The sequence below is a fragment of the Mizuhopecten yessoensis genome, unplaced genomic scaffold (genome assembly GCF_002113885.1).
Source record: "Mizuhopecten yessoensis strain PY_sf001 unplaced genomic scaffold, ASM211388v2 scaffold10847, whole genome shotgun sequence".
Lineage (NCBI taxonomy): Eukaryota > Metazoa > Mollusca > Bivalvia > Pectinida > Pectinidae > Mizuhopecten > Mizuhopecten yessoensis.
Window position 1 is genome coordinate 1,515,843 of NW_018408751.1, and position 9,371 is coordinate 1,525,213.

The following is a 9,371-nucleotide window of genomic DNA, read 5'->3' on the forward strand; positions in this document are numbered from 1 at the left end:
TTCATCTCTTACTGCTATAGCTCAGTGATTTCAACTTACTAAAATCGACAAAGCAACAATACAGTCTTTTCTTATTAATAAATGATTTGGATATAATAGAATGTAAACAAAATATAGCATCTACTGTACTAAGACCAGGTCTAAACCCAAATTGAGCATCAGTTATGACATCATATGTTTCTGACCATTTTAAAAGTCTATTGTTTAAAACAGAAGTGAATAATTTTCCCAAACAACTTACTATACTAATGCTTCTAAAATTGTTAGGGTCAGTTAGGTCACCCTTTTTATGTACCGGTGTAATTACAGTAACTGCCCAATCAGCAGGATAAAGACCAGATTCCAATATATTGTTAAAAAGTTTACACAAAATAGGTAATAAAATATCCCTCCTTACCAATACACTTTCATTTCAGATACAAACTATACCATGGGATTTTCCCTTCTTTAAATTATTGCAACAGACTCTCAGCAGACACTCACTGACACGTACAGCTGCGACTGACACAACTCATTAATAGAACCACTGACCACTCTTACCCCTACTGGCCCACTCGACTCTCCTCCTACTTACAAATGTCTGAAATACACGTATGTGGGTCACAGTACACATACACATACATTTATACACATATGATATACTGATATGGATCATAGCACACATAAACATACATTAATATGTTTGTTTATGTGTGCTGTGACCCATATCAGTTATAGCATGATATGTGTATTTCAGACATTTGTTACGAACCCCTGTGGATCTACGTTTTCGGTTTGTACCGGGGGTTGCCTACCTACACAAGGCAGAATGGGTAGCTAGAGGGAGAATTTCTAGGGCAGTACATGACTTGTCACTACCGCTAGCAACCGTCAGTCAGGCGGAAGGGACTATAAACGGTGTCCCGAGGTAGGAAGGTCCAACATGCACGTAAAATACCCCCTTGTGTAATGTCGTAAGAGTAGGTGCTTAACGCCGGCACAAAGGATAGGGATAGATAAGATAAAATCATTTTATTATGGTAATAAGACGGACTTCCAAAATATAGAACCAAAACAAAACACAATGCAATTGGATAGGGTCACAGGACAGTATTGATATGGTAGACACACCCTAATCCTATACCCACACCGTACTTGACATCTTGATACGATACGGCTTGCGACAACACAACACATTTACTAACCATTTGGACAAATGAGTCGTCTCCCAACATTTCACTTAAACTATAAGAATAGGATATAGTATAGGCGACTACATTTGGTAGTTACATTGAGTCCAACTTGAGTTGGAATTGAAATATTAAGGATTGACCGTCATTTTGACGGCGTAAACGGTAGTATGAACGCAGTTGGCAACGAACAATTTCTATGGTGCGTGTTACTGCGTTCATGCTACCGTATACACGTCAAAAAGAAGGTCAATTCTTATATTTACATCATAATAAATGTTCAAATGCTGTACAATGAAAATAAGATAAAAGTCGAAGCGATAGTAGCTACGCTAAGTTGAATGACTGATTACCAGGTCTATATGATACGTAAATTATTTGGATACTGTAATATTAAAAAAGTAAAAAGGTACAAATTGTTTGGTTGTTTGAGTATCAACCCCACTTGTACCGGGTACCCACCACCTTGAATTAAAACATACACATTTGGTATTCAAATGTTTTGCAAACCTGTCACACGTGTGAGTTCCCATATTGCCTCTAGCAACCTAAATGTGCGATCCTCTATGCACCAATCGTCAATGTCACAATTAAATGCGATATTGTACATACCAAATTTCTTGTTTGTTAAGGATGTACTCTTCTGAGGTTTAAATCACGTTTTAAGTCTCGTTTTGATCTGATGTAACGGGTTTTGTAATATTTAACAAATTATTTATCAAGTTTAATAGCAAACACACATCCCAAAAATATGTCAAAAAAATAGATGCCTGTTGTTTGTAGAACCGTTTTTACAAGAATCAAAACAAAATGACCAATTCAGCGGCCATTTTGAAAATGTGTATTAAGGTGTATTTCTTGCACTTCACAAAAGGCCAAAACGTCACCTTTTTTACTCTAGATTGATCACTTAAATTGTCAATGTGTCGCCATTTTTAATTGTAGTCGGTTCAATTTTGCTGTACAACTTTATAATGTTTGTTATGATAAAAATAATACGTAACAAAGTGGAAAATGTTACATTATTGGTAAATTTTTAAATATTTAGTGTAACTGAAGCACTTTTGATTTCCAACCCCGAAAAAGGTGAAAATAACACAAATAATAATGGGACAAAAAGGAAACACACGGACCCTCCATTTTTGTGGCTGTTTTAGAAGGAGAAACTCATTTACTTTTGATTTATTAAATATTAAAATTTAATATTAACAATTACGTTTAATAGCAGAACTTTTTGTATCATGCGTTAAATCGGCAAAAATTGGTGAAAATTTTTGTATTTTTTCATTGAAAAATAAGGGGTAGGGGTAACTTAAATCGCCTTTCTGAGTTAAAAGAATAAGATTTAGAAATTTTGCTTCCACAATTTAAAATAAATTAATATTTTTATCAATTCTACAAACATTCATACATATCTGATAGCACACTTGGAAGAAATTGTATGAATTTGTTCTGAAAATGGTCAAAACCAACAAAAATAAACCTAAAATCACATATTATGTTAAACTGGTATCTTTGACAGGTTTTTTTTTTTGCATTTCCAAAACAAAAATCCATATAAGAAAAAAATGTTTAAAAAACCAGGATTTTTTTTGACTTTTCAGAGGTGTACATCCTTAACACTGTAGAAACTTTGAGTGAAGGAGGTTTGGTGAATGAAATCGGGGGTTAGAATGGTGGAGAGGTGGATTGGTGGAGAACCGAGGGCCCTTCAACCATGACAATTTTACCGTTTTATGCCTATTTGTAGGTAAATCTATTAACTCTTGCTGAAAAAACAAAATAATCAAAATTAATCTAATCAATTCATCAATATTTCGAATATTTCATTTTCCATTTAAAATATATAACAGACCATTTGAGACATTTTGTTAAAACACTAGAATATTTATCTCGCTAAACCATTGGTCACATTACAATTCCACAGAACAGTCTCTATATCACATTCCTACACAACCTCCATCAACATGATCCGAACCGTCATGCCATCCTGTCTCCGTGGCAGATATAGTTTCCATGCAAAAATATTTAAAGCTAATTTATTTGACTTTTACCGGTTTCATTCATTTTGTGGTAAAACATTGTACACGTGATACAGATATCGACAGGCTCGTATTGTTCATATACATACAATAATATAAATATAAAATAGAAAAATATGATTGTGTCAGGCCTCTGTGTTGTGGTTTGATTGAGTAAGATATATTCTGTCGTTCTTTTAAACATGTAACAGTTTCCTGAGATACCGGACACAGACTACTTAGATAGTTTTCTTACATCCTAAATATTTTGCTTTGAGTCAATGAAACACATCATCTCTGGCTTTCCTTGTGACAACGAACATGTTTAAGGTTTTGCCTCTGTTTCTTGTTTTTTCCGGAATTGTATGTGCTTTCCAAGATGTATTTCCAAAAGATGATGTGGAATTTGGCAGAATCAGACAACATCTAAATTTCGGCCAATAAAAGGCATCAATTTTAGTACCATGGCAACTGACATTTTCGAAACTGTCACCATTGTTTTCTGCATCTCTCAAAACCCCTATGTACCAAATCTGGGTAGAATCAGACAACATCTAAATTTCGACCAATCAGAGGGTCCATTTCGTTACCATGGCAACTGAGCTTTTCGAAACTGTTACCATTGTGTTCAGAATCCCTCAAAACCCATATGTATCAATTTTGGGCAGAATCAGACATCTTTTAAATTTTGACCAATCAAAGGCCCCAATTTCGTTACCATGGCAACTGACTTTCTCGAAACTTTTACCATTGTGTTCGGCATCCCTCAAAACCCCTATGTACCCATTCCAAGCAGAATCAGACCACATCTATATTTAAACCAATTAGAACGCAGTATATGGTAACCATTTTGTCAAATTAGAAAACAAATGTCGCAGTTGAGTTTGCAATGCCATATTACACATACATATTAAATTTAAACTAAATCGAACTACAACGGAGCTTCGACCAATCAGTACCTTGTATATGGCAGCCATTTGTTTAATTAGAAAACGGATGTCATAGTTGAGTTCGCGGTACCTCCATACACCTACATGCCAAATTTGGAATGCATTGGAAAATATCTATAAAACATGTAAAATAGGATAGGTGACATTGGCTAACCTTAGCGAACACCTTTAGAAATTTTAAATTCCCAAAAATTTCAAAAATTCATAGCGGCCATTTTGGACTTCCGTTCGAGATAAAAATAGCTTGTTGCACACCTAGACCCCCTAATGAGGATATGTGTGAAGTTTCATGATTATCCGCCCAGTAGTTTCTGAGAAAACCTCCGGACAAGTTCATGGCTGAAGAATAAGAAGAAGAAGAAGAAGAACACAGAATAATAATAATAATAACTAGTACTAATTGTAACGGATGGCCGTTCCAGAAGTCCCCACACGACTCCTGTTGCACTTGGGCAAAATCAGACAACAGCTAAATTGCGACCAATAGGAGGACTCCATTTTGTTACCATGGCAACTGAGCTGTTCGAAACTGTTACCATTGTGTTTTGCATCCCTTAAAACCCCTATGCACCAATTCGTGGCGGAATCAGACAACATTTAACTTTCGACTAATCAGAGGGTCAAATTTTGTTACCATGGCAACTGAGCTGTTCGAAACTGTTACCATTGTGTTTTGCATCCCTTAAAACCCCTATGCACCAATTCGTGGCGGAATCAGACAACATTTAACTTTCGACTAATCAGAGGGTCAAATTTTGTTACCATGGCAACTGAGCTGTTCGAAACTGTTACCATTGTGTTTTGCATCCCTTAAAACCCCTATGCACCAATTCGTGGCAGAATCAGACAACATTTAACTTTCGACCAATCAGAGGGTCAAATTTTGTTACCATGGCAACTGAGTTGTTCGAAACTGTTACCGTTGTGTTTGGCATCGCTAAAAATCCTTATGTACTTATTTTGGACAGAATCAGACAACTTCTTAATTTCGACCAATCAGAGGCCTCCATTTCGTTATCATGGTAAGTGAGCTTTTCGAAACTGTTACCATTGTGTTCGGCATCAACCAAAACCCTTATGTACCGATTCCGGGGACAAATCAGACAACATCTATATTTGGACCAATCAGAACCCAGTATATGGTGGCCATTTTGTCAATTAGAAAACAAATGTCGCAGTTAAGTTTGCAATGCCATATTACACGTACTTACTAAATTTAAACTAAATCGAACTACAACGGAGCTTCGACCAATCAGAACCCAGTATATGGCATCCATTTTGTTTAATTAGAAAAGGAATGTCATAGTTGTGTTTGCGGTACCATCATACACCTACATGCCAAATTTGGAAGGCATTGGAAAATATAGGTAAAACATGTAAAATAGGATAGGTGACATTGGCTAACCTTAGCGACCACCTTTAGAAATTTTAAATTCCCAAAAATTTCAAAAATTCATAGCGGCCATCTTGGACTTCCGTTCGAGATAAAAATAGCCTGTTGCACACCTAGACCCCCTAATGAGTATATGTGTGTAGTTTAATGATGATCCTCCCAGTAGTTTCTGAGAAAACCTCTTGACAAGTTCATGGCTGAAGAAGAAGAAGAAGAAGAAGAAGAAGAAGAAGAAGAAGAAGAACCATGTTTGGGGAACTTAATAATAATTAATTAATAAGAAATGGAGTAAAAACAATAAGTCCCCAAAACTTTGTTTTGGGGGAATTAATAATAATAATTCGAAGTTCCTTATATACCGCTTTATAACAAAATTGTTTGTAGGTCGTCTCGAAGCGGTTCACAAATTATTATACGTGGTTAGAGGGCCTGTGCAACCAGCCAATGTCTTTTTCAACTCCCTAGGGAGCATGTATAAGTACGGCCTCCGTACGATAACGTGGCAATCGCAAGGAAATCGTACGTTGTAAGCAAGTTGTAAGCACGCTCAACTCACTTACCACGTGTGCAACGTACGATGCACGCAACCGCTCACGACCAGGCATGGCGTACGGGCCACGTACTTACACCTTGCATACTCTCTCCCTGCTCTTGCCACTCCCTCCCCACGTTTGCAGAAAAACGTGGTGGCCTCCCCAAAAAACGTACGGACTAAAAACACGCACGGTGGGTTGTGACCGGGCCTTAATGGAGCGAGTGAACTATGGATCAGTCTTTTGAGCAGTTCGATCGGTTACGCCTTGCCCATCCCCACCCTGAATCCCAACAAGAAGGGGGAGGAGGGGTGATGACGCCACCATTGCCCTTCGCACTGTGTTCCAGCATAAGCGTCGCCGGACAGACCGGAAGCGATAAGACGCGATTCGTACTCAGACTGTTACGTCACCTCGACGCGATGTACGGGAACGAACCTCCATGCGAGGTGTTGTACTGCTACGGAATACACCACGTGTCATTTCGTTGTTATGCAATGAGCGTGAATGACGTGAAGTGGATAAGTCATGCGTTGAACGTGGTGTGTGACGCCGACTTGGGCTGTTACGTAGACCTGGTCGAGCTGGCGGGTAGAATCGCCAACGTTCGATACGACCCCAGAGTGTTTAGTGGATTGGTATGGCAGCACATAAATATCGGCGGTAATTGTCTGGTGTTTGCCAGTGGTAAGATAAACTGCAACGGACGCGCGTCGTCGTTCGACGAGGGACGACGGAGGCTCAGACGTTATGCTAGAATGTTACAGAGACTGGGATGGAACGTGACATTGACGAACGCCCGCGTCGTGACGGCGTCCGCGCCCACGCATTGAGTGGACGGATGGATCCCTCGAATCTCTCTCCCGGTTTCACTGCGATACGGAACTGTTCAATGTGGCAATGCAGAGAAGAGGAAAGTTCCTTTTTACCTGTCATTTTTCCGGTAATGTGTTGATCACCGGTAAGACAGACAACTGAACGGTGCATACCCGACCTTGCTCGAACTTGAACTATACGCTTCTTAAGAAGGAAACGTCTCGCTCACTCTCAGAACCAGCATGACGTACGGGAACTATTACGATCCGAGTCATCCCGGATCCTTTTCGAGCGTGAACAAGTTATACAGAGCGGTGCGTAAGGAAGGAAAGTACGTGTTGGGGAAGGCAAATATTAGAAAATGGTTGGAGAAGCAAGAGACCCACGGGGTGCACGCTAAAGTGACCAGGAAGTTTCGGAGGAGAAAAGTCATCTCTCCTTTCATAGACTATCAGTGGGACGCCGTCACGGCCGTCTTTGCGTCTCAAGTCTCAAAGAACGACGTGAGGAAATTCACCAAGGAACGAGGAATCGAACAGTTTGTCACGTAGAACGAGCCGAAAGCCAATTATGCCGAGAGAGCCTTGAAAACCATTAATACCAGACTGGCTCGTTATGCCACCCGACGTCAGACTCGTAGATGTGTCGACGTGTTGAAGGGAACCACCGAAAGCTACAACGCCACCTATCACCGATCGGTGAAGAAAGCCGAAAAGTGTGACAGAGAAGAACGAGACGCGTCTGTGGAAGCTGAATTATTCTGCGAGACCGAGAAAGACCAAGAGCGGGCTCCGCTACAGATTTCGTGTCGGAGACACTGTTCGCATCTCGGCCGTGCGAAGGCCATTCGATCGAGAATATGACGAGTTGAGAAAGGGTTTCAGAAGTGACCGTTCATCGCATCGAGAAGGTGTTGCAGCGAAAGGGAAACAGGGTGTTGGTCAAGTGGTGGTGTTGGCCTGACATGTTCAACATTTGGATATCTAAAGAGTCATTGAAAAGTTATAAGAAGACTTAGACACTCACTGCCTCATGGAACACTCTCCGGTGTGGCTGAGGATTTAATTTCTGAGAGCCCTGAGAGATCGCGATCGATCTACGAGACTCTACATGATCGACGCCATGAACCGGGAACAGATGAACGCATTACACTGTAACGAGGGTGGCAAGGTTCTTCTTGAACGGACGCATCAGTGTGATGACGAGGGACGTTTTCACCTTCGCCAGGCTTGAGACGATGTTGCGAGGACTCGTGTCTCGCAGGGTGTCATTGGAGAATTGGAGAGGAAGAAGACGAGCATGAAACGTCATTTGAACCTTCGCCACCGTTTGCTGAGAGCTCGCTATCTGATTCAGGTCATCCACCTAGATACGGCAGAGGAATGACATAAGAAGGGTCGTCCGAAAAAAAACGTCGTCATGTATTTGTTTTTGTGTAGTAGGGACTCGGTGGTCACCCATCCGAACAATCGTCTGTCCAATTTTATGGTGGAACTGAATCTAGCGATCGAGCTCGTAGGACGATGGGAATGTGCCTTGATGGATCTCGAGTTCGAATAGACTACAGGTCTAGACTGAGTTTTTGTGTGTTGTGACTTGATTACAGAATCCCGTGTCGGGGACTCTTCGTTACAAGTGTTGAGGAGTCTGAACGTTTCAACGAGCTCTCGAGTGAGAGCCTCGTTCGCTGTACCGTATTACATCCACGTAAGAGCGGATGAGGCAAAGAGACTATGGATATCAATAAGAGGGAACGACTGGCGAGAGGCGGATATCGGAGCTCGCCCGTTTTCTTGCACTTTACACTTGAGGAAAGCACGGATTTCAAGCAGCTGAGATGGGTATCTTACGTACCCGACTACGACTAGTGGATGCGTCACGTGGAAGACATGGCCAAGGGGCGAGTCAAGGCCAACCACAAGGGGCGCTACGTTGTCGGGAGCGGGTCTAGACATCGAACGACGACCGATACCCCCAAAATTAAGATGGTTATCCTCGTGGCTCACGCCATGGAGATGGCCCGCGCAGAGTTTCGGCGAAAAATAACTATAAGAAGAGGGACGAGAGTCGCCGACACACAATTGGAATGAGATGGAGGAGGATCACGTCGAACCAATCAACCTCTTTGAACCCTCCACTGTCAATACGGAAATGGCGACAAAGGAATGGATCGAATTTCGACCGATCAATCAAATCACCCAGAACTCTCCTTTGGAAGTCGACGTCCCTCCTCTGTCCAATGCTTACATGGACTTGAAGAACAGTCGTATCAAGGTATCGTGTCGTTAGACGAACGAGGTCGGACAACCCGTTTCCTATAGCGAGCCGGTGGCGCCCGTCAACCTGACGTTACACACGATGTTCTCGCAAGTGGATTGCTCTTTGCAGCAAACGTCGGTCTCCTCACTGGGAAGCAACTACCCTTAGAAGGCGTATCTCGACACGGTGCTGCTCCGAAAAAAGTGGAACGTTGTGGATCGGCAGTCACA